The sequence below is a fragment of the Aplidium turbinatum genome, chromosome 14, assembly GCF_918807975.1.
Source record: "Aplidium turbinatum chromosome 14, kaAplTurb1.1, whole genome shotgun sequence".
In the NCBI taxonomy this organism is placed as follows: Eukaryota; Metazoa; Chordata; class Ascidiacea; order Aplousobranchia; family Polyclinidae; genus Aplidium; species Aplidium turbinatum.
In genome coordinates this window covers 3,044,417-3,071,779 of record NC_137485.1, presented here as the reverse complement: position 1 = coordinate 3,071,779, position 27,363 = coordinate 3,044,417, and the positions used below count along the sequence as shown (strand labels likewise).

The window sequence follows — 27,363 nt, the reverse complement described above, 5'->3', positions numbered from 1 at the left end:
CAAACGATTTCTCACACATATCACATTTACATGGCTTTTCACCAGTGTGAATTCGCATATGATCTTTCAGGTTACTGAGTCGTGCAAACGATTTCTCACACACGTCACATTTATATGGCCTTTCACCAGTGTGCATTCGCATATGATCTTTTAGGTGACCGACATATGAAAACGATTTCTTACACACGTTACATTTATATGGCCTTTCGCCAGTATGAAATCGCGTATGACCTTTCAGGTGACTGACCTGTGCAATCGATTTCTTACACACATCACATTCATATGGCTTTACACCGGTGTGAATTCGCATATGATGCTGCAGGTTACCGAGGAGTGCAAACGATTTCTCACACACATCACATTTATATGCCTTTTCACCAGTGTGAATTCGCATATGACCTTTGAGGTCACTGACCTGTGAAAACGATTTCTCACACACGTCACATTTATATGGCCTTTCACCAGTGTGAATTCGCATATGACGTTTCAGGCTACCGACGAGTGCAAACGATTTCTCACACATGTTACATTTATATGTCTTTTCACCAGTGTGAATCTTCTCATGCCAATTTAATCCACTACGTTGTGGAAACGATTTTTTACATAAATCACCCTTGTATGGTTTTTCACCAGTGTGACATTTCTCATGAATTTTCAATTGCACCACTTGTTCTTGGTTATTCAAATGAAAATCTCAAATGAAAAATAACAAATCCATATCTTTCACACATTTCACACTTGCATGACGTTTAACTAAAATGATTCATCAATGGCTTTCTCAATCAACAAAAGGTGAAAATAGTATTTTATAATCAGAGGTGGGCATTCACCACTTCAACCTGACATTTCAAGCTACCAACGTATGCAAACGATTTCTCACACACATCACATTTATATGGCTTTTTAAAAGTGTAAATTCGCATATGACGTTTCAGGTTGCAGACCTGTGCAAACGATTTCTCACACGTCACATTTACATGGCTTTTCATCAGTGTGAATTAGCATAATATGACGTTTCAGGCTACCGATACGTGGAAACGATTTCTCACATGTGTCACATTTATATGGCTTTTCACCAGTGTGAACTCGCATATGACCTCGCATATGACGTGTCAGGCTACCGACTTCTGCAAACGATTTCTCACACAGGTCACATTTACATGGCTTTTCGCCAGTGTGAATTCGCATATGACCTTTCAAGTTACTGACCTGTGTAAACGACTTCTCACACACGTCACATTTATATGGCCTTTCACCAGTATGAATTCGCATATGACGTTTCAGGCTACCGACTTGTGAAAACGATTTCTCACACAAGTCACATTTACATGACATTTCACCAGTGTGAATTCGCATATGACGTGTCAGGCTACCAACTTCTGCAAACGATTTCTCACACACATCACATTTATATGGCTTTTCACCAGTGTGAATTAGCATAATATGACGCTTCAGGCTACCGATACGTGGAAACAATTTCTCACATGTGTCACATTTATATGGCTTTTCACCAGTGTGCATTCGCATATGATCTTTTAGGTGACCGACATATGAAAACGACTTCTCACATGTGTCACATTTATATGGCCTTTCGCCAGTGTGAAATCTCATATGACCTTTCAGGTGACTGACCTGTGCAAACGATTTCTTACACACATCACATTCATATGGCTTTACACCAGTGTGAATTCGCATATGACGCTGCAGGTTACCGAGGAGTGCAAACGACTTCTCACACACATCACATTTATACGCCTTTTCACCAGTGTGAATTCGCATATGACCTTTCAGGTTACTGACCTGTGAAAACGATTTCTCACACACGTCACGTTTATATGGCCTTTCACCAGTGTGAATTCGCATATGACGTTTCAGGCTACCGACGAGTGCACACGATTTCTCACACGTGTTACATTTACATGTCTTTTCACCAGTGTGAATCATCTCATGCCAATTTAATCCACTACGTTGTGGAAACGATTTTTTACATAAATCACCCTTGTATGGTTTTTCACCAGTGTGACATTTCTCATGAATTTTCAATTGCACCACTTGTTCTTGGTTATTGATTCCATATGGTTCACAATCTTCAAGTACTTCAAGCTTTACCGGAATTGCTTCACTTTGATTCATGTTAAAAGGTGAAGTAAATAATTGATTTGAATTAGTAATGCATTAGTTGACCAAACAAAATCAGTTAACTTACAAAGTATGAACAATATTGCAGGAAAAACAGCCTATAATCTGAAACATAGGAAACAAAAAGTGAAAAATTTAACATTGCTGAACAGTATGAATAGTCGAATAATGATCTCCAAAATATCACAAGTGAAATTCTATATTCATGAAAGCACAAACAATGAGCAAAAAATGAAATTTTGAAATGTAATAATAATATCAAACAAACTTTTAACGAAAGCACAGACTTTTAGTTCCATGTTTGACAAACTAATATAAAACATAATTGAATTCGCGTATGGCGCTTCAAATATTTAACTTAAAGTAATGTAGAAATGATTTACAGCATATACACTACACATGTGGTGTTTTTTGGTACCAATGATGTGAAATCAAGCATTATTAAGTCCCTGCTGATCTATCTTTTGTCAAATTTGTTGGAACAGAATCAGTAGTATTTTCTTCCAAAATTCGACAATGCCAAATTAGATTGCATTCAAGACCTATTTGCAATGCTAAACCAAAGCAGACTGCTACTGTGGACAGTCATATTTGTTAAATGTTTCAAAGCTGTGTATTGGCGGCACTTCCACACGATTTTCTATGCCTTTTCGAAGACCTTATGCAAACTATCAATCATCAACACGTTCTAGCGACTGCTTTGCAAACAACATATTGACTAGTGAATGCATGGCCCCTCAAAGGCTTGGGAGATGCAGCTCGCCAAGCACATATCAGTTTCATCGACCAATGCGACTCACAGGAACTACAGTCGGACATTGAATGAACAATGTTTCTGTATGCGGTGCAGCTAATGCTTGCATATGAGGCTGTGTGTGTGCAAGGGTTGATGTTTGGGGTTGGATGTTAACCTTCTACAGAAGCAAAACATTGTGTAATTAGTACCTTATGTTAGGCTATTTATCAGATTTTCCTCGATAGTTTTAGTAATACCTTAACCATATTTGTCTGATTTGAAATAAGATTTTCCAGTACAATGCTCTGGAATTTCCTTCAAGTGTTAATTGGTTGTTCTTAGCAAACAATTCAATTCAACAACTTTGGAACTAGGGATGGGCGAAATAGAAGAATAAGCTATTCTAGAATTATTCTAGAATAATTTTTCGAATTTAGAATTTCGAATACCTATTCTAGAATAATTTTTTTAATTTCAGAAAATGTCAAAAAGCTTTGTTTTTATTGTGGTTTTATTGAAGACACATAATTGAAAAGTGGCAACGAAACGAATAAACAGCAGTAACTGTCTAGGAGAGCAAGTCTTTGTTGCAATGAAGAATGTTTAAAGCTTCTTGCTCGCCAGTTAGCCGCAATTGCAATTTTGATGCTGTCAATCCAGCATTCGAGAAGGGTGTTTTTGAGGATGCAGAAGTGGCTAAATACTTTCTCTCAAGATTAAACAACAGCGGCAACTTTTTTTGATTTTTGTTCCACCATTCAATTGCATCGCTGTTTGGCACTTTTTTGGTACGATCGGTTTTCTTCGGCAGCTGAAAGCTGTTCATTGTCGTTACTTGATGCTGAAGTATTTGTCGCTTCAACACCGGAGCTCAATAGATCATCCATTTGATTGGATTGCTGCATTGTTGCAGAACTTATGACACTAGGTGTAGTGGCAACCTCACCCAGAGTTGCATTGTGTTCCATGTTTAGTAGCCTACGATGAAAACCCACAGCACAACGGCCTTCCGACGTCTACAAACCGCACTGGTAGAGAGCTGGCTAGCCGTTTTCGCTAGAGCGAATAGCTATCGCTGAGCCGAATGTAATTGATCGGCGAAAAATCGATAAAAAATGTTGGTAGCTGGAAAAGCAGATATTTCTATTTCGGTTTGGAAAATTCGATTCGAAATGTCATTTCAATTCGAATAATTAGATATTCGGATTGCAACTATTCGAAATTCTATATTGCCCATCCCTATTTGGAACACAAACTAATGTTAGCATCTGGTTCTTTTTTATGACGCAAATATGTATCAGATTTATTGAAATCTGAATAACAATTTAAATAATCTACTAAATAATCTTGGTTATTGATTGTATAAGCTTCACTAACTTCAAGCTTCACAGGAATTGATTTATGTTGATTCATAATAAAGGTTTTCATATAGTTTGAATTTCACTCAAAGATTACCTATATTGTGAGGTTAAAACATGTTCTCAACTTTAGAAAATACCACAACTATGAACAACTCCTGTCCAGAACACATAAAACAAATGAAGAAGAGTTATTAAAAGCAATCAAAAAGGAACATTCAAATGAAAGAAAATACAAAACTAAAAAATGAGCAGTTGGAAATTTCATAGTAAAAAAAGGATGTACGGTTGCAGACAAAATAATCGCTATCAAAAAAAACAACTCTTAACATTCACATACCAAGAACAGTGGAAATCACAAAATAACCAATCGCATTATATGACTTTACATTCCAGTGAATTATCTTATGGTGTTTCAAATCGGCACGTTAAAACGCTTTTTCATATAACATTTAAATAGTGTTTCATCAGAACGATTTCACATATGACCTTTCAGGCCACGACCCGTGCAAACCATTTCTTACACGTGTCACATTTATATGGCTTTTCACCAGTGTGAATCATCTCATGTCGATGTAATTCACATGAATTACATTTGTATAGCTTTTTACCGGTGTGAATTCTCTTGTGAATTTTCAATTGTACCACTTGTTGTTGATTATTGATTCCATGTGGTTCACAATCTTCAAGTATTTCAAGCTTTACTGGAACTGCTTCACTTGGATTCATGTTAAAAGGTGAAGTGAATAGTGTATATAAATTTCCGAATACCTTTGGGAATATTAGCGATTAACAAGGTCAGTGATTTCATCAGGACCTCATAACCATCGCTACGAAAAGAGATGGGACAAAAGCATGTTGGCAGATTACTGTTGGAGAATTGCGCAACAACACCTTCGGAGCAAATCTACAAGCGAAAGAACTACAAGCTGAAATGTTTGCCTGAACAGTGCCTAATTTGATGTTATCTATTCATGTGGTCTGTAAATATTAGTTTGCCCATACACTTATCTGCATATTTGATAAATATTTAAAAGCTGTGTATTGGCGGCACTCCACACGATTTTCTATGCTTTTTCAAAGGCTTTATGAAAAGAAATTCAGTTGGAGCTGAAGCCAGTTGTTTAAAAAATAGCTCCGACTCCGATGTATTTCATAACATGCTACTATCATTGGCTTAATTCACATAATTTAACAGCAACCCTTCACAAAATTAAGAATTTGTGTGCGTTATCAAACGGCGAATTAACGAATATGTTTTGAAATGCAGTTCTGTATCATATTTTGGAGAAAGTACCTTTAATTTTACAAAGTTGTGCAAATTTTTAGAAATTAAATTGCAGTCCCCAGTATCGTATTTGGCTTATTTGTTGTTTTGATTATTCTTGAGAAGACAACAGGGGCGGCTCGATAATGTGTGCTGCGGCACTGCAGCACTCCCATGAAAGTTTTCACAAAAAAATTCTCAAATATCTTAGCGTTTCTTCTGCCCAAAGTGTATTTTATGTTGTCTGTTCACAGAATCACTGACTGTTATAAGTGTAAATAATAAATAAAAATGCTGTTTTAAAAAAGCATACGAGCAGAACGGTAGTGTTGAGTAAAAAAGACAGCGTGAAAAGTCGATGAGTGTCTGGCGTCATGGTATAGTCAAAAGCAGCCTACATCGCAATAGTGACGATAGTGTAAATCCGAAGTGACACTCGATTGTGACACTAAATAGACACTCGATTGTGACGCCGTAGAGCCGCGAGTTTTTTTGAATTGCCTATACAAACGAATAGTAAAACGATGTGCTGTTTTAAAACAGCACACGAGCAGAACGGCAGTGTTGAGTAAAAAAGGCAGTGTGAAAAGTCGATGAGTGTCTGGCATCATGGTATAGTCAAAAGCAGCCTACATCGCAATAGCGACGACAGTGTAAATCCGCCTATATGTTGTGATTATGAAATTACACATTGGTAAGTATTGCGCAATAAACCAATTAGTAGTTTCCATTTTTGCTTACTAGTATTACGGTAGTCTTAGTTACAGAAGAACGTAAATAGGGAGACACTAGAAAAACTGATACTATTAAGAATACGTCTACTTCTTATAATTGAAAAAAACTGCTGGAATTTAATATGTCATGCAATATTGCAATCAGGGTTGGAAGTAACGACTAGTTGGAACTATTCGATAGCGTTATTCGTTGCTTTCTGAATATCGAATGCTTATACCCATTCCTTTTAAAAATAAATATCAAATGCGCGTTATTCACTGCTTTTTTATGCAAGCAACAAAATCGTTATTCGTTTTTTGCTAATCGATATTTAGGAGAACTGCTGAATCATTTTTTGTTGTTCACTTACTTCGTCGTCAAAACGAATTCACGAGATTTAGTTTTCGGATTACTATCCGACCTAGTCCCCTTCCCATTTTCGAACTTTAAAGGGATAAGGAAAATTTTGCGGCAACACAGTTCAGAAAAACCATGCCAGTGAGAGTCGTTAACAGTGTTGCCAACCTTATTATCCTGCAAGTTTTAGCTTGTTTTTTTCGAGTTTGCGTACCTTTTGTTCAGTTCGCGGGTTACTTGTTTTTTGGCCAGTCAAACTTTTTTTAACTTGTTTTTGACACTGAAATTGAGAGGTTTTTATTGTAGTCAACATTTTATCCTTTCTTTTCAAGATAAATATTTCTTGGAATGGCGTAAACAAATGTCTTTCTTGAAATAAACATGATGTATGGACTGCAAAAGTTGTATTGAAAATTTTGAACTGTTAAACTGCGTGCTTTATGCTACTTGGTATTGGTTGTAAATTATTGGAATTGATTTGCTTATTTTGGGCTTGTTTTTTAGATTCAATTGCTTGTTTTCAAAAAAACAACCTGGCATCACTGGTCTTCAAATACGCAAATGCAACATTTTTAGTAATTGCTAATCATTGCTTTTTTTAAGTATCGATAGCGGAAAGTCATTGCTTTCCGCTATCGATATCGTTTTTGGACACTATCGAATAGTGAAATAGTCATTGCTTTTCGACTAACAACTTCCAACCCTGATTGCAATGCATGCAAAACTCAAGAACTCAATAAAACAAGCCAAAACGTATCAAGGAGCTGATAAACTCTGATCATAATCCAGTTGATGTACAGGTACAAATAAATCATTTCTATTGATGAGTTCTTTTCACGTAACTGAATTAACAGCATCTCAAATCAAAAATAACAAAAACATATCTTTCACACATTTCACACTTGTATGACGTTTAACTAAAATGATTTATCAATGGCTTCCTCGATCAACAAAAAGTAAAAATAGTATTTGATAATCAGAGGTGGGCATTCACCACTTCAACCTAACATTTCAAGCTACCAACGTGTGCAAACGATTTCTCACACACATCACATTTATATGGCTTTTTAAAAGCGTAAATTCGCATATGACGTTTCAGGTTGCAGACCTGTGCAAACGATTTCTCACAAAAGTAACATTTATATGGTTTCACCAGTGTGAATTTGCATATGACTTTTCAGGGTACTAACTTCTGCAAACGATTTCTTACACAAGTCACATTTACATGGCTTTTCACCAGTGTGAATTAGCATAATATGACGTTTCAGGCTACCGATACGTGGAAACGATTTCTCACATGTGTCACATTTATATGGCTTTTCACCAGTGTGAACTCGCATATGACCTCTCAGGTTACCGACTTGTGAAAACGATTTCTCACACATGTCACATTTACATGACATTTCACCAGTGTGAATTCGCATATGACGTGTCAGGCTACCGAGTTCTGCAAACGATTTCTCACACGTGTCACATTTATATGGCTTTTCACCAGTGTGAATTCGCATATGACCTTTCAAGTGACTCCCTCGTACAAACGATTTCTCACACACATCACATTTATATGGCCTTTCACCAGTGTGAATTCGCATATGATCTTTCAGGTTACTGAGTCGTGCAAACGATTTCTCACACACGTCACATTTATATGGCTTTTCACCAGTGTGCATTCGCATATGATCTTTTAGGTGACCGTCATATGAAAACGATTTCTTACACACGTCACATTTATATGGCCTTTCGCCAGTGTGAAATCGTATATGACCTTTCAGGTGACTGACCTGTGCAAACGATTTCTTACACACATCACATTCATATGGCTTTACACCAGTGTGAATTCGCATATGACGCTGCAGGTTACCGAGGAGTGCAAATGACTTCTCACACACATCACATTTATATGCTTTTTCACCAGTGTGAATTCGCATATGATATTTCAGGTTACTGACCTGTGAAAACGATTTCTCACACACGTCACATTTATATGGCCTTTCACCAGTGTGAATTCGCATATGACGTTTCAGGCTACCGACGAGTGCAAACAATTTCTCACACATGTTACATTTATATGTCTTTTCACCAGTGTGAATCATCTCATGCCGATTTAATCTACTACGTTGTGGAAACGATTTTTTACAAAAATCACCCTTGTATGGTTTTTCACCAGTGTGACTTCTCTCATGAATTTTCAATTTCACCACTTGTTCTTGGTTATTGATTCCATATGGTTCACAATCTTCAAGTACTTCAAGCTTTACCGGAATTGTTTCACTTTGATTCATGTTAAAAGGTTAAGTAAATAATTGATTTGAATTAGTAATGCACTAGTTGACCAAACAAAATCAGTTAACTTACAAAGTATGAAAAATATTGCAGGAAAAACAGCCTATAATCTGAAATATAGGTGACAAACAGTGAAAAATTCAACATTGCTGAACAGTATGAATAGTTGAACAATGATCTCCAAAATATCACAAGCGAAATTCTATATTCATGAAAGCACAAACAATGCGCACAAAATGAAATTTTGAAAAGTAATAATAATATGAAGCAAACTTTTAACGAAAGCACAGACTTTTAGTTCCATGTTACACAAACTAATATAAAACATAATTGAATTCGCGTATGGCGCTTCAAATATTTAACTTAAAGTAAAGTAGAAATTATTTACAGCATATACACCACACATGTGGTGTTTTTTGGTAACAATGATGTGAAATCAAACATTATTAAGTCTCTGCTCATCGATCTTTTGTCAAATCTGTTGGAACAGTATCAGTAGTATTTTCTTCCAAAATTGGACAATGCCAAATTAGATTGTATTCAAGACCCATTTGCAATGCTAAACCAAAGCAGACTGCTACTGTGGACATTCATATTTGTTAAATGTTGCAAAGCTGTGTATTGGCGGCACTTCCACACGATTTTCTATGCTTTTTCGAAGACCTTATGCAAACTATCAATCATCAACATGTTCTAGCGACTGCTTTGCAAACAACGTATTGACTAGTGAATGCATGGCCCCTCGAAGGCTTTGGAGATGCAGCTCGCCAATCACATATCAGTTTGGTCGACCAATGCGACCCACAGGAACTACAGTCGGACATTGAATGAACAATGTTTCTGTATGCGGTGCAGCTAATGCTTGCATATGAGGCTGTGTGTGTGCAAGGGTTGGTGTTTGGGGTTGGATGTTAACCCTCCATAAAAACAAAATATTGTGTAATTAGTACCTTATGTTAGGCTATTTATCAGATTTACCTCGATAGTTTTAGTAATACCTTAACCATATTTGTCTGATTTGAGATAAGATTTTCCAGTACAATGCTCTGGAATTTCCTTCAAGTGTTTATTGGTTGTTCTTTGCAAGTAATTCAATTCAACAACTTTGGAACACAAACTAATATTAGCATCTGGTTCTTTTTTATGACGCAAATATGTATCAGATTTATTGAAATCTGAATAACAATTTAAATAATCCACCAAATAATAATCTTGGTTATTGATTTTATAAGCTTCACTAACTTCAAGCTTCACAGGAATTGATTTATGTTGATTCATAATAAAGGTTTTGATATAGTTTGAATTTCAATCAAAGATTAATTATTGTGAGGTTAAAACATGTTCTCAACTTTAGAAAATACACAACTATGAACAACTCCCGTCCAGAACACATAAAACAAATGAAGAAGAGTTATTAAAAGCAATCAAAAAGGAACATTCAAATGAAAAAAAAATACAAAACTAAAAAAATGAACACTACGGGCGGAATTCAGATAAAAAAAAAAAAACGAGCTTGTTTTTTGTAAAAACAAAAAAAACGTTTTTTTACATCTCTACTCTTGTGCCATTCGTTTGTCTCTTTTCTGAGGGGTTTCTTTTAAGCCTCACGATAAACCGTCATGCCGCAAAGCAACTAGATAAATTATATATGTCACAACTAGAGCTCAACCGATATCACTTTTTCAGGCCGATACCGATATTTATGAAATTTTGAGGCCGATACCGATATATATCAACTACGAAAAATTTGTTACCAACAAGGTTATTAAGCAACAAACCAGTCCAAGAAAGTTTATGCATTGGTTGCTGTCATAGGCGCCGAGTTTTCAAAATAGCTGGGCGGGCGAACACATATTGTCATGTCACGTCGTGATCACCAATAATAATGTAGAACTTTACTGTTGTTTTCCTACCACCAAGGTCCAAGATCTAGGCTTCCTAGTTCCTACTACTATAAATTGCAAATATCTAGCGATAAACTGCGCTATTGAACCGAGCTTACATTGAATCTACAGTAGAACAGTTAACGAAGGAGCTGAATTGCAACTAATGACAACCAACGGTTTCATCGCCAAACCAACACGTGTGCACTGTGCACTGTTCAGTAGTGCAGTTTAATATCAGTGACATAACAGACGCAACTGTGATGGTTTAGACGACAAAATAGAGCATTTTAGCAGCAGAGTTAATTGATGACGTCGTTTGAAAGAAAATTACTCCTTTGAAGAACAATGCTACAGTTTTTACACCGATTTAACATCTGGCGATGTTAAAACGATGTAACAGCAGTGGAAATTGCGGTCAGACTTTTGCTGTAAATGAAGTTCCTCAAAGGTTTGCGCAATTTACTTGATTTATAGCACTGGGCTTACGAGTGGCAGATTGGAGACAAACGGCGCGGCTGGACACTTTTGTTCGTTTAACGGCGAATCAACGTTGTTTAACGTTGCATGAATGTAGCATGGCAATAATTGACGAAAACTAATCGCTTAATTAGTAGGTCTAGTAGGGCCTATCATATGGCGACAAAACCTTGCGAATAAGGTAAGTAGGCTAGTATTAGAAGGTGGCAGATAGTTACAGAAATTTTTGGACTTAAAATTGAATTAAATTTTTTTATAATTCCTGAAATGTCTGGCGGGCGCGGCCCACCCGCCCGGGACTCAGCGCAGGTGGTTGCTTGCTTAATTACGCCACATAACTTCAACCGAAAGAGGTCGTAACGAATCTTGCCTTATCAATATCACTCGGAGATCAAAGCCAGGCATTGTGACGTAAGACTTGAAATAAGCTGTGCGTGTTAATGTAGAAGTACACCCGCACTCCCATCGATTCTTTGCGAAAAATTCACCTTTGTTACACTGATTCAATGTCATCAATTGTTAAAGCAACGTAAAACTCGAAATTTTTCCTGCTTGAATGGAAGCTAAGGGATACAATATTAACATTTTCTAGATGCGCACACTAGAATGAGCGGGAAATTATATTCTCACAGCAATTGTTTGTGCTATGCAAGCACGTTTGAGCAACTTGTGTTTCTTCTAAAGGCATGTATGGCTGGTTTTGAGTGTGCTTTTGCTGGCCGATACGATATATATAGCCGATACGATATATAGGCTACACCTGATATCGGCTGATACATATCGGCTGACCGATACATCGGTCGAACTCTAGTCACCACCCAGGGATGTCTAAAGAAGGGGATACGAAGGCTTTTATTACGTCTGACAATAGAAGGGCTTTTGTTAATCGTAAATAATCTGTGTTTATCGTAAAAATGACAATTGGCACTGTTTGTCCAAAATATGACAGTGGCGTGCAGGCTTGCTTCAGGCTCTCAAAAAATCTCTAAACAAACAGAAGGCGTTATTGGATTTACAGAAGGCATGGTTGAATTTTCAAAAAATCTCCGCAATAGGCTTTCTCCGAAAAAGACTGTCTCTGAATTGGGATTTCTCAGAATCAGATTCTCCGAAACGGACCATTCCGGGGCACCACAGTGCTCCGCACGTAAATGTCCTGGCACGACAGTGTGCGTGCGGCGTATATGCCTGCAAACATACAAATATCCAATTGGTCATGGACACTGGACAGTACTGCATACAGGGTTTTAAACCAGATTTTAAGTTTACTTTGCATGCTTAGCAATTTTTATTCCAGCAAAATTTATTTTTTAAACATTTACAATTGATGAAAATGGCTGTTTTAATGTCTATTTTATAACATATCGTATATGTCGTAGTATCATTGTTCATATCTGTTTTATCTTTTAATTTCTTTTTAATTGATTTTCAAATTTTCTACCCCCCGAAAAAAACTGGGAGCAAGTCCTTTAGGCGCAGACAGTTAGGCACTGGTGAAATGGGCGTGCGCACTGTGGCGTCAGGATATTTAAGTGCGCAGCACTGTGGCACCCTTTTGTTTAGGTGATATTCCTAGTAAAGTCTGCAGATTGTATCAGCTTGGCAGTTAGGGCAATTCTTGCTAGTATGTGTGAGACAACGCTCTTATACATTTCTATAGGGCATTTGAACCCTGGCTACAAGTAGCAGGCATTATGGTGCAACTTTGCTCGTTAATAAACCTAATCGGGGTTTTGACGGAAAACTAAGTTAGCCTACTCTTCATTCAAGCCTACCACCTGCTTGAATATAGGCTATGGTATATTTTTTAATGATATTTAGTGTAGCCTAGTTACTATTTGACTTAACTAAAAGTGAACTCAGTCATATTCGGAAAGTTTAATTTATTAATAAAACTTTTGTCGACGCAAACCTGGACTAACAACAAATAATTGCCAAACACGCGCAGTCGCGCATTAAAAAAATATGTTTTTCTGTTCAATATAACATTTTGTGTGAACAGCATTGCCAGATGAAGCAGCTTCACTCACTGAAGCTATGACTAACAACAAATGAATACACGCGAATTAACAACATTGCTGACTGTTCTGTTATAATTGTAAATTATATTTGGAAACTCTGCGTGCTGTGAAATATTTTGCGCAAGGTTACAATAAAAGAAACACTTGATTGCGACGTCAAAGAGCCGCAAGTTTTCTTGCTTTGCAATACAAACGAATAGCAAAAGTTTGTGCTGTGTAGTTGTGTACAAACAGCACAATAGACCAGGATACTATCCCAAATGGAACGGCAAATGTTATGCTGTGAAATTTCACGACGATGGTTGCTGTAAGCAATTAGGATTTGTTAGGGAGATTTGACATTTTATTGAAAGCTCGGAATAGCTTAAATCAGGGGTCACCAAACTTTTTCTCTGAGGGCCGGATTGCTGCGAGAATAACATGTATCTATGACTCTATGTAACATGTATACATGTATCTATGCATTTGAGAAACAGCATAATTATGTATAATTACGAACACGTTGCCTTGCCCTTTTCCATTGGAACAATCTTGCATTCAAAACTGCAAGGCGTCATCTCCAAAACATGCTCAACTCAAGATTTTTGCAATGATTTGTAGGTTATGATTTGATTAGTAGCCTATCCCTCCACAGACAGTCCTACTCTAGATCACAATCTTATTCCGGAATAAGAAAGTGGAAAAAGTCTGAATTGGTTTGAAAATAAACAAAATACTGTGATATCAAAAAAACAAGTTACTTGTGACAAAAAAAATCTTTGTAAAACAAGATGAACAATGCGTGAGTGTGCCTCACGTTAATATTATGACATCTCACAATAGCCTACATGAATCATTCAACGAGTTTAAAGAAATTGAAGCACATAATGATTAACAGTAGGAATTCTCATATTCAAAAACGTCACAGGTTGCATTCTATCTTTATGAAATCACACAAAATGTGCACAAAAGTATAATCCTGAAAATTTCAGATATTTTTGAAAACAAACGAACCATACTTTGTTTCAATGTTACACAAAGTTGTCTCTTTGCGACATGTTGCAGGATAAAAAAAAACAAACAAACCTGAAATACAAGTACCAAACTGAAATAGGAAAGGTTCAATAATTGGCAACAGTGAGAATATTCACAAAAAATCACAGGTTGCATTCTGTATGCAAGAAAGCAAGTTTGTTCAGGGGGGGCTCGCTAGTGTATGCTGCGGTGCTTCAGCAATCAGCATTCCAATGAAAGTTTTCACAAAAAGTTTCTCAAATATCTTAGCGTTTCTACTGCCCAAAGTGTATGTTCTGTTCACAAAATTGCTGAAGTGTAAATGATATTTGGAAACTTTGCGTGCGGTGAGAGATTTTGTGCAAGGCTACAACTTAAGAGACAGTTGACTGTACTGTTTTAAACCAACACACAAGCAGGACGGTAGGCCTAAGTGTTGAGAAAAAATCAGTATCAAAAGTCGTTGAGTGTCTGGCGTCAGGGTAACGTCAAAAGCAGCTTACAGCGCAATAGCGAAATTTACGTTACGAAATTGTTACACAATAAATCAATTACCGTAGTAGATTTTCGATGATTAGTATTGCGGTATGGTAGTCTGTAGTTACAGAAGAACGCAAATAAGGAGGCACTAGAAAAACTGATACTTTTTAGGATAGGTCTAATTCCCATCCTTGGAAAAAACTGCTTGAAATTAATATGTCATGCAATAAGCAACGTATCTACATTCTACAATACATCCAAAATGTAAAGTGACATAGGCCACAGGAGATTTTTTGTGGAGTAGCAGCAGGCAATAAAAAAAAACAAGCGTTTTCTTTTTTATCATTTAGAACATGCTATTCATATAATTATGTTTATTGATCGTTCCCTTCAAAATATTACACATTTAAGAAACTCTTAAATAAGCCAAGTTTCACTTAAACTTTTATCACATTTTAGAGCTAAAATATGCTCAGAATGCACCAAATCAAATGTAAGTTTTCTGAGGGAGACACCCGCTGTTGTATTCGCTTTCGGCGGACACGCGTTCTGGCTTTGTCCCTGTTTTTTTTTTGCTGAGACTTTTCGGTCATTTGTCCGAAATGACTTCAAAAAATTCGGTCATTTTTTATTTATTTCGGTTATCTTTTCTGATGAAAATATTCCCTTTCAAGTAGCTGATACAAACCAAAATTTGCACTTTCTGACTAGCTACAACATGAAGTTTCGCTGAGAAACGTTGTCATGTTATATCTGAGAAAAGTTAGAACAAACAAACGTTTCTTCAACATTCATAAGCGAAACTCAACCTTGCAACACCCGGCCGCAGAACGGAAAGGAATAAAAACAAGGAAGAATGACCAAATCATGGCGATCTGTATACACAGGCCTTGACAACGTACGAACTGGAGGGCTGACTCGACCTTCAGTCAAATTTTAACCTGCACGTTGCCATGGCCTGTGTATAAAGGTCGCAATGGACCAAATAAAAAACACGTTACGCTCTAATGGTTCGCAATTACAAAGTGATTTAACTCAACAATTTCACCGCTCACGTTGTAGCGTGCTCGCTACAACGTGAGCAAAATTTTTTCACTCCACCCTAACGCATACGTTTGTCTGCAGTTGAACGACGCAAGCGATTTCTTGTTGGAGTTCGTAAATCGCAACCGAGAAAGCAAACTGAATCCACGTTCTGCGGTTGCGTTGTCTTCATTAAAAGTCAGCAAAGCAATAGCTGCCAAACTTGTCCAATCTATGTCATGCTTCGCAGCTATTGTTAAAACTTTCCACCAATTGTCACCTGGTTTGCAATTACACATTACTTCAAAGTTTTAATGGAGTGGAGTACGACGTTGCAAAAACACAAACAAAAACACAAAATCACTATCTATCGATGTGGATTGTGGAGTCAAGCATTTCACAGAGGTTATCACCAGCTCAAAAGTTAACAACATTATGCAACATGCTGGGATAACTTCCCGACTGACAGATCAATCTTTTCCACGACTCGAAGGAAAGATTTGAAAACACAGCGGTGGCATTTCTAGAAAGTTGAAGTCTTTAAGTGTGTTACTTTCATGTTTGCGTTTATCACAAGCAATGAGACATTGGATCAACGTACAAAGGGATACTTTGTTGTTTCTCCAGGTCTGGTCAATAACATTTCGAAAGGGTTGACAACCAGCTCAAAAATTGATAACATATGCAACATGCTGAGAAAATGTCGTGATTGACAGAACGGACCGATCAATCTCTACCAAGCGGTTTGACCTTTCCAAGGCAACGTAACATTGCATCACACTTGAAAGCACCACATCAGTCACGTTTGGGAAATGTTAGTATTTGTGTTATCACATTATAATAAGACATTGGATCAACGTTCAAACATTAAGTCCATGTCTTGTATTTCCCACTGACAAAAAATCGTAGAGTGGCGCAAGAAGCTTGTTTGCAATCACCGAAATCGATTTGCATGCGTTGACAGGGGCGCAACTAGGGGGGCTGTCTAGTCGGCATGACAGCCCCCTTTAAGATTTGCAACTTCAAGAAGAGGGACGACTAACTAGACTGAGACTTACATACTACTTAACGTATGTCAGTTCAAGCTACGTTCTAAGCATACCAAACTTGTTTCACGCTCAAGTCGCATAAACCGCAATACAAAATATTAACAGACCGTCATTTATTTACGCAATAATGATGTCATAAAAACAAAATAGCTGACTTTCCAGGGTAGTAAAATTTGAAGTGCGGAAAACCGGCTCAGCTTTACGCTTGCAACGGCATGAAAAAGAAGCTTTACAAAGCCATCATTTTAACAAGTTTCATTTTCAAGTTCAATCGTTTTCTTCTTGCCTTTGTTCTCTCAAAACAACACACGCGCGCACGCACACACGTAACGGACCTCTGTTAATCACATGCAGAAACGGATTGGCATGCACGACGCATGTGACTTGCGGGCGTTTTGCGGATGGCGGAGCATTTTTTCAAAAATCTTTTTATATAATTTTTTTTCCTTTTTGCAGTATTATTTCCGAATCCAATTACCCGATAAAAAAGCAGTTTTTAGATTCGATTCTGGATGGATTCGAATGGAATCTTAAGGATTCGAAATTCTACTTTGGGCATCCCTACTTAGGATGCAACCTTATTAACCCACAAAACGAAACTGCAGCTGGCTTTAGGCTAGTCTGATTTGTAATCTTTGTATGGTCGCAACTTCACGCATTCTTAAACCAATTTTGATTTCAAAAAGACGGCGAATAAATTTTCTTTACAATCTTGTCAAACCTGACGTGTATCCAGGCCCTAAGCTTGTGTGGACTACTTTTTAAAATGTGTGCCTGCAGAGCAAACAATGTGCTGCGTACTTTCGAAAGCGCGGGAAACTTTTTTTGAGAGTGAGTAGTAAGCGCAGACAGAGCGAAAATGGTTGCTTCGCACGTCACAGAATTGGATCATTGCGCTGTCAATTACACTAGGCTAAAATTCTAACAATCTAGCTGTGATATATCTGCTTCTACAAATACCTGTTATTGTTAGTTTTGTCTCTCGTTGCCGACCCCCTTTGATTTTTTCTAGTTGCGCCGCTGTGCGTTGACTACATATTTTTTCCGACATTTTGACCGAATTGACTATATTTTTTTCGGTCATTTTGCTAAAAAATCGGTCAATGACCGAAAAAAAACCCAGCTTTGTCCATCCGCAGCACCCCCATTTCTAGGACTCACCGGCCGCTACTGAAGTTGTTGGCATATTGTTGAAGTTGAAACAATCTTTCTGATTCAGTCGTTCTAGCAAGCGGACATTTTTTTTGTCTGATCAAGCGACCGCATAGTTTGTTAGCTTCTCTAACAGCACGACAGGGAGAACATTTAAAAAGCTACCAGCATTGTGCCATGTCGCAAAAAAGCAGGAAATTGGACACAGAGCAAGGTTCATTTGAAAGTATTGTTAAAATGCTGGAGAATTTTGAGAACCGGAACAAGTTCACCAAAAAACTTGAAGAAATCGAAAGTAGACTTTCGGAGCAGGTTAGGATTAAAATGGAGTCTATAGTGAAACTGAACAGAACTGCTACTGCCCTAGAAGTTAGAACTTCCGGCCAAGATTCACAAATTAAAGCGTTAGAAAACTCATATCAAGCTGTAGAACTTGAACTCAATCAATTTAAAGAAAAAAGTCGTAAAGAAACTTTAGCTAAGGAGCATTACAAAAAACAGCTGAACATCTTAATCCACGGAATCGAAGGAGATAAAGACGAAAAGAAACACCAAACAACAGAAATCGTCAAACAACTATTAGAAAACACCCTTGATTGTAAAAATGTTAAACTGCTGGACTGCCACAGACTGGGCTCTAAACAAACTTCAAGTAAGTCTAACCAATGACCAATCATATTCAAAATTTCTAGTGTGTTGGTAAAAGATAAAATTTTTAAGTCACTAAAAGTTCTCAAGAGTTATAATCAACAACATAACTGTAAAATTTTCTTCACTGACCATTTTCCGAAACAAATATACTTAAAAAAAAAGGAAATTGCTCCCACGATTAAAGGAAGCTAAAGAAAATAATGAAAGCTTCAAGTGGGTTACCTCGCCCGGTGATATAAATCCTTATATCAAGGGTGAGCTTGTTGATGTTTAGTGTACCTAAGATATGTGTTTAGTGTATAACATATGCAACATTCACGCAATTGCATCCCATAGCAAAATTAGTTTGTGAAACTAAGCAAGTGTGTTTCGCCTTGGTTTTGGGAACCCTTTCGGTGCTTGCAAGCACTGATTGATTACCTCGGTGCCGTAGGCATTGTTGGATTCCTTCGGTGCTACGGCACTAGTTTTCCTTCGGTGTTTGTGGGCACTGGTTGATTCTGTTTTGCTTTAAGTGTAGAAGCAATGGAAAACATGGACATTATGATTGTAAAATAGCTGCCTTTGAATTCTCCGGACATTTCATTCAACGGCTTAGTTTTGTAGACACGAATGTGTACTACACTTTTTTATGTTCCATTACCCTGGCATGAATAGCCGATGCATACTGGCCTGCAAACTGTGATTAACTTCTGCTCTCTCTGTGTTGATTTTTGTTAATAGTAACATTTAATTTTTTACTAATCCTTTTCTTTTGTCTGCTAGTTTTGTCTAATGTTTTTCACTCATGCATCTGCGTGGATTATTAATGATGATTCATCAATGTTTTTTTTTTGTGCTGAATTGATGTCTGGCTACATCACATTTGGCCTTCCGTGATGCCACGTGATGCTATTCTTTTGCGTGCTTTTCATATCTTGAATTAATCCTGCGTGCTGATTACTGCGTCAAACTGTGCTGATCCACATTAGGGTGGAGTGAAAAAATTTTTTTTTTCCAAATCAAAAAACATGGGGTCTGTATACAGGCCAAATGACCCAAAACGGCTTTTCAAAACATTTTTTGGGGGTAGCTGTCAATATTGGCAGCGCTACCGCCACCTGGTGGCTATGAGCGAGCAAAAATTCTTAAATACTCCATAACTTTTCATACACACATGCTAGAAGGTTGGTTTTGGTGTCTATAGATGCAAAATACATATGTTTATATCTGCTCTAAGAGACATATTTTCTTTAAAATGCTTCTAAATTAAGTTATTTGCAAAAAACTGATTTTTGCATTAAAATTTAACAAAAATAACATTTAATGTTATACTTTTTCCTTTGCAGAAATACAATTTATCATAAGTTACTTGTAACTTTGTTTAAAGCTATTTATTATTCATTATGATGAGAACAAGAAGTCAATTACAAGTTAAAAAAGTATTGCACAAAGACTATGTTTTCAGAAGTAAGAGTTTATTTCCTGATGGGAAGCTACCCACTGCAAAAGATGTTTTACAACGAGTACTACACGAAGATAATTGGACAAAAGAAAAAACAGCCAGTAAAATTGCACTAGAATTGGTTAATCATTGGATCTATTGCAATGTTTATACTCTACATCACACCACAGTTGCACACAAAATATTTGACCTTGTAAAACAGTTCTGTCGTCTAAACAGATACCCGAAAAAAAAAAGAGGAGCAAAATATGAGAAAGATATAGAAGACTTCATGGAAAAGGCAAACCAACTTTTCGATATCTTTTGTTATGATATTGTGCGACGTAAAGAACATGAAAAGCAACATCAACTGAGAATGTCAGACGATGACTATGCATTCTTCAATGACCAAAAAGGACCAAGGCTTGCCAAAACATCATCTTCTGTTGAAATATTAACACCGTCTGATGTTCTTTTTGCTAGAAAAGCACATGCTAGTATTGTATCTACTGGTACTTCAGTGTCAGATGATCAACCTTCTTTGTCATTGGAATCCCTTAGTGGTGAATCACAATCTGAAGATGATGGTGATGTTTCATCTTCTTCATCATTCATTGGTCCACAAGTTCCTGCTATTGGCTTTCAAAATAGGACATCCTATCACAATTTGGCTATGGCATGTGACAGGTACGGTGTGTCTGACAGAGTTGCCTCTGTAATAGCAACCGCCGCTCTGAAAGACCATGGTATTATAACAAATGAAGAAACCACGTTTGTTATAGACCGTTGCAAGTTGCGAAGAGAACGAGCTAAATACAGAGAAGAAATGCGTAAGAACGATGATGAGTTATATTCAAACGTCGATGGAATATACGTAGATGGAAGGAAAGATTCAACTCAAAGTGTTACCCAAATTAACGGCAAATATTATCGCAATTCTGTGCTTGAAGAGCATTATGTAATAGTAGGGGAACCTGGCGAGTTCTACTTGTCTCATGTAATTCCTGAAGATGGAAAGGGCATCAGTATTGCAAAAGTGCTTCATAACGAATTGGAAGGAACTGTTCTCTTGGATCATCTTTGTGTGATAGGTAGCGATGGTACAGCATCCATGACGGGAGCCCATCGAGGGGCAATTCACTGCTTGGAACAACTAATAGGTAGGCCTTTACAATGGGCTATTTGTTTGCTCCATTGCAATGAGCTTCCTTTGCGCCATGTTTTTATGGAAATTGATGGCTCAACCAAGGGGCCTGATTCCTTTTCTGGAAATATTGGGAAATGCTTATCTGGATCTGTTTCTGACTGGGATATAGTCCCATTTAAAGCAATCTCCAGTGTTAATTTTCCAGAATTACCAAATGCTATTGTGGATGATCTCAGTTCGGATCAGTATTATTCGTACAGAATATGTTGGGCGGTAATGCTTGGCGATGTGGATGCAGATCTTGCATTATTAGAAGTCGGTGGGCTGTGTCACTCAAGATGGCTAACTTTGGCGTGTAGGATCTTAAGGTTTTATGTTTCTGTATCAACGCCATCTCCAAAGCTTGTCATTATTGTAGAATTTTGCATAAAGGTTTATTTCCCCTCTTGGTTTGAAATTAAACGCAAACATTCAATATCTGATGGTGCCAAAATTTTCTACAACATGATTAGAAGAGTAATGACCTTTCCAAACTCAAAAGTACAGAAGATTGCTCTGAAAACTCTGCAACGAAATGCTTTCTTCGCAAACCCTGAAAATATATTACTTGGCATGCTTGGAGATGAAGATGAGGATACCAGAAGAATAACCGTCAATAAAATACATGCTTTGCGTGGTAATGCAACAACATCAGCTGTAATCTTTGATTCAGACAACTTTGATGGTGGGGCATTGGAGCAATCAGATAGTGAGGAGGATGAACAATCAGAGACGCCTGCTTCTACAGCCACTGTCAGGAAGTTCATTATTCCCAAGTTAAACTTTGGTGCAAAATGTTATTACAAACTAGTAAACATGAATGTGTTGGAGCTGACAGAACCACCCATTCTAAGAAGCTTATCAAATAGCGACATTGATGAAATTAGGAGAACACCCCTTCGTATGAATCATCCTTGCCATAACCAAGCCGTGGAAAGGCATATTAAAGTTGTTACCGAAGCAAGTGCATCTGTTTGTGGTTTTGCTCGACGTGATGGAATGATTCGTCAAAAACTGAAATCAAGAAAACTAATGAAAAGATATGACACGAAACAACAATTTTGCTGTTGACGAAAGTAATGAATATTTTGAATTTGATTATGAATGATAATACAAACATGAACAACACGATTGATGTAAATTAAATAATTGATAGTAAATTGCTTTTTGTAACTTGGTAAGCTAATGTTAAGAATATTGCTATCACAGTAAATTAGTAAACTATATTGTGACAATCTAAAATGTCATTGATTTAAATAATTTGAATTTGCCAAAATTTAAAACATCATTAATTGCCAATTGGGTTTATGATTAAATATAATGTGGTACTGATTACAAAAAGAATGGTGAATTGAAAAAGTTGTAATTCATTATAATATATAAAATTCTACATGTAAATTACTTTTCCTACACATACAACATTATTATATACAGTACCAGCATACCAGGGCCTTACACTACAGTACATAGTAAATTCCACTTATAAATGATCAGTCAAATTCAGTCAAAATCATTTTTTGCTAATAACTCAATTTACAAGTGTTTTAGAGAAAACATGTCTCTTAGAGTACATATAAACATGTGTATTACGCATCTATAGACACCAAAACCAACCTTCTAGCATGTGTGTATCAAAAGTTATGGAGTATTTAAGAATTTTTGCTTACTCGTGGCCACCAGGTGGTGGTAGCACTGCCAATATTGACAGCTACCCCCAAAAAATGTTTTGAAAAGCCGTTTTGGGTCATTTGGCCTGTATACAGACCCCATGTTTTTTGATTTGGAAAAAAAAAATTTTTTTCACTCCACCCTAATCCACATTTCTCGTAATTAATTGCATTAATAATGACATTTTAGAGACTCATGTGTCCTCGAGAGGCTACTGTCCTTGATTCAGATGCAGAAAATGCGTTCTACCTATGCGATTCTCTTAATCGGTCACTAACTCGCAATTTCAATATCTGCAAATACCACATCAACTCTCCTACTTTTGAAACAATTCGTAGTGCATCATTATTTGTATTTGATAAATTCAATAACTTTTAATAACAAATTATGTAAATATGATATTATGTATTATGTATATATCTGATATTATGTAAATATCAGGTCATTAGGAAAGAATTTTGACTTTTTGTACGATTTTCTTGCTAACTTCGACAAACTTCCTGATGTTATTTGCATAACTGAAACTCGTATTAAAGTCACTCCTCTGTCAAATATTACTCTACCTGGGTCCTGGGTACGTGTATAAATACGTTAACTCCATTACTTCTGCAGGTGGAGTTTTGATTTACGCATTAGACAAATATAATATCGCACCCTTGAAACCTTTTGAAGTGCCTTGTGTTAACTGTGAAAGCTTATTTGTTAATGTAACACCACAACAAGTGCTAATATGAAAATTGGCGTAGTATACCGTCACCCAAACACCAATCTCCAATGTTTTGTTGATGCTCTTGACAGTGTGCTAAGTAACTTAAACAAAATGAATCAAACCTACTATATATTAGGTGACTTCAATATCAATATTTTAAATGACGTTCTCCCTTCACAAATTATCTAAATATGCTAAACAGCAATGGTACTTGCCCTATAATTACTCAGCCTACAAGAGTTACTAATAAATCGTCAACACTTATTGACCACATTTTATCGAACGATGTTTTCCATTCCGTACTAGTTACCTGGAATAATTAAGTCTGACATTTCTGATCATTACCCTATTTTTTGTATAATTTCCCTTGTTGACAACTCCCATCAACGCATACCTCGTTTCTACAGAGACAAGCGTAACTTTGATTCGGCTTCCTTCATTGAGAATTTGAACTCCCAACTTGGCACGTTTCTGCTGGGCATTAAATCATTACAACCTCATGAACTGGATTATAAATATAGCTAACTATTACAGATTTTTTAAATGCAATTGACAAATACGCTCCACTGAAAAAAATGTCAAGGAAAATGTGCAAGTTAAAAAGGAAGCCGTAGATTACCAGTAGGTTGTTTACTTCAATTAAAAATAAGCAAAAAATGTACAAATTGCACTACCTGAAAGGGAATCAAACAGACAGGCTAGAGTACAAAAAATACGCAAATAAGCTCACCAAATTGAAATACATTTCTAAGCAAAATTATATACAATCGGAAATTAAACTGAACTAATCTTCCCCACGCAAAGTTTGGGAAGTCATGATAAAGTCATGACTGCTGCCAAATAAACAAAAATCAAAGCAAACAATCCATTCTATTAATATTGATGGAGTGTCATCAAACAAACCCATCAAAATGGCGAACCAATTCAATAAATTCTTCTGCAATATTGGAAAGGTGATCTTTGACAGCGTTCCGCTTGCCAACGATAACAACTTCACATTAGGGTGAACCAAAAAAATTTTTTTTTTTCTTTTTTAAGTGCTCATTTATTTTTGAGCTTCAAATGGTTAAAAAGTTAAGTTCCCAAAGTTTCATAGTGATTTGTTTACTGTAAGTACTGCCTAGAATTTTTCATTTTTTCAAAAATCTCAACCTTAAACTATGCAAGAGGAAACAATGTCATTTTTTCAGTACAAATTTTTTATAGTCATTGTTCCCTATAAAGTAATTTAAATTAAAGGATGGATACTATACACTACAAAGTAAAGAATTTTGCATATTTGTACATGATTTTAACCCCAATTTGGACAAAAATCATGCTTGTTTGAAACTTAGAAGGAACACAAAAAACGCTTCACAAACAACGATTATTGCAGATTATTAAACTTTTGTTTTTGATTGAAACCAGGATATTGTTTTCTGTGTCTTTCCACAACTTGAATAAACTGTTTTTGTGATTCATCTTGGGTCAGCGACACAGTGAAGTCACTAAATAGTTTTCCAGCTTTTCCAGCAGAATCGTTTATTACTTGATAGCCTTTGACGATATCTTTTGCCACTTTATAGCTTTCCAGAGCATCCCACAGTTCAATATCTCGATGAAAAAAATCAAGGCAAGCCATTTCATTTCATTTATCGAAAAATAACATAAATGATCTTGGCCATCCACCGTGGATGGTTGAAGGCACCTGGAAGCCAGAAGTGTACGCCACACTGTGGGCTTTCTCCAAGGAAATTAGAGCAACTTTAATAAGCTCCCGATAATCATCCCTCGGTACTACTATTGAGTGTAAAATGAAGAAATTTTACATTTTTTTTCTTGAAATCCACAAGAGTGGTTTGCAAGCGAGGATCATCACAAACTTGATATGCATCTTTGTTGAGGCTTGACCACTTCTCCTTGAATCTTTTAAACGACGAAATGGTTAGAGCTGAAGATGAACCAGAGACAGCAGAAAATACATCACCACATATAATTTCGTGTATGTGATGCCTACAGGCTAACCAAAGCAGTTTACATTCCATTTCCTTTTCTAGCAAGTGGCAAGCTCCAATAATAGACCTAGTGTTTTAAGCTGTAGTGTCAAATGACATCTCAACAATCACATCATTCCAACTCCAATCTTCAACAGCCTCGAAAACACGCTTGGAAATCAGAGCCTCTGTACCCCTTTCTACGTTCGAAACACCTAAATACTTTTCATCATTCTTACAGGTGGCAATTATTGTAATTCTATCTTCTTCTTCCTCATTCCCGTTTATTGATGGAACAATTTTTCCATCCCAATGAACCATAACTCCTTGCCATCCTTCAACGCTTCTTTTCAGTCACTCGGTTTTATATTCTGGTTTCAGGACTGCTATAGCAGCCAGCCTTTAAGAATGGATGAACTTCTATTATCTGAGTGCCTTGGGAAGCACATTAATAAGTATCCACTATCCATCAGTATTATATGTTTAATCGGAGGATGCTGCGATGCCTCATCCCGCGCGCGGCAAAATAATTTTCCCCTTACATTTGAGATTGTTATAGTTTCATCATAAGTTATATACATAAATTTATAAAACAATGAAAACTATTAATACTACAAAAAGTGCTCAATGCCAAGCAAAAAGGCAAAGCAGAGCGAATTAAATCACATATAGTTATTACTATCTGAAGCCTTTACAAATTGTTTCACCTAACGGATCATCAGAAGGTCTTATTCAAATAGAATCTTATTCTTCATCTTATTAATCTTATTTAGGTCTTAATCAGATTCTATTTGAATAAGACCTTCTGATGATCCGTTAGGTGAAACAATTTGTAAAGATGATGAACTGTTTTATTTTGATCAACGACGCACGAGTACAAAATAATTGACACGGCGAGAAGAACACAATAAACATAGCCAGGTCAGAGACTTTAAAGAACTGGCCTGCCACGCCCCGTGGAGGCGGGGAGTGGCGTGATTATGGGGTGGCGATGCACCCGGAACGGAAGTCCACCAGCTTAGGTCGTGGGGGCCAGGCTGGGGAGTCTAGGTACCTGTGGAAGGAAAGTGTGGATCGAGAATTTTGTGCGACTCGTCCGCAAAAGTTAGAATGGCGGAACGGGCCAGGGAGACGAGCTTTGCTTTCTGCAAACGCAAAAAGGTCAGCTCACGACGAGCCGGGCGACAGAAGTTTTATAAAGCCAGGCAGCGCCCACGTCTCCATCACGTGACCGTAACACAGGTACGTTTAACTCCTATACCCGGTCTGCCCGTAGGCAGACCGGATAAACTTTGGGGTCTCCCACGAGGAAGAGATGCTTAGCTACAAGGACGATTTGAATACTCGTGGGAGACGAAAATTATATAAAATCTGGAGCAAAGGCTCAATTAATTGGTGTAAAAAAAAAAGATGGTAAGTGGGAATATATTGTATGCTTTACCTACCGAAAAAGTGTTGACGTTGAACCAACGAGCACGAATGTGCACTGGCCAGACGAGGCAGGTTCGCCCAGATGGGTCGGGGGGACTAGCGATCGAAGCGTAGATATGACTAGGCTACGTTACCAGGAAAAATATAGAATAGTGGGATGAAACTTTGGAGGTTGCATCGAGTTGATCAGGAAATCATGTTTATCGATGAGTTAAAAGCAACGCGAGGTTGATCCGAGCGGGAAAGAGCAGCGTATCGGGAGAAGGTAGTGTGTGATAGTCTAAAATATTGAAATATGAAAATACAGATCCAGTGTTGTTAATGATATTACGTCATTGATAGATGATATGAGTCCATTCACGATATGCAATATATACTTAATTCATA

General features: G+C 37.0%; 1 pseudogene; it reads right to left on the bottom strand.

Moving 5' to 3' along the window:
• Positions 1–27,363, bottom strand: part of LOC145783648 (uncharacterized) — a 47,754-nt pseudogene that overhangs the window by 14,359 nt on the left and 6,032 nt on the right.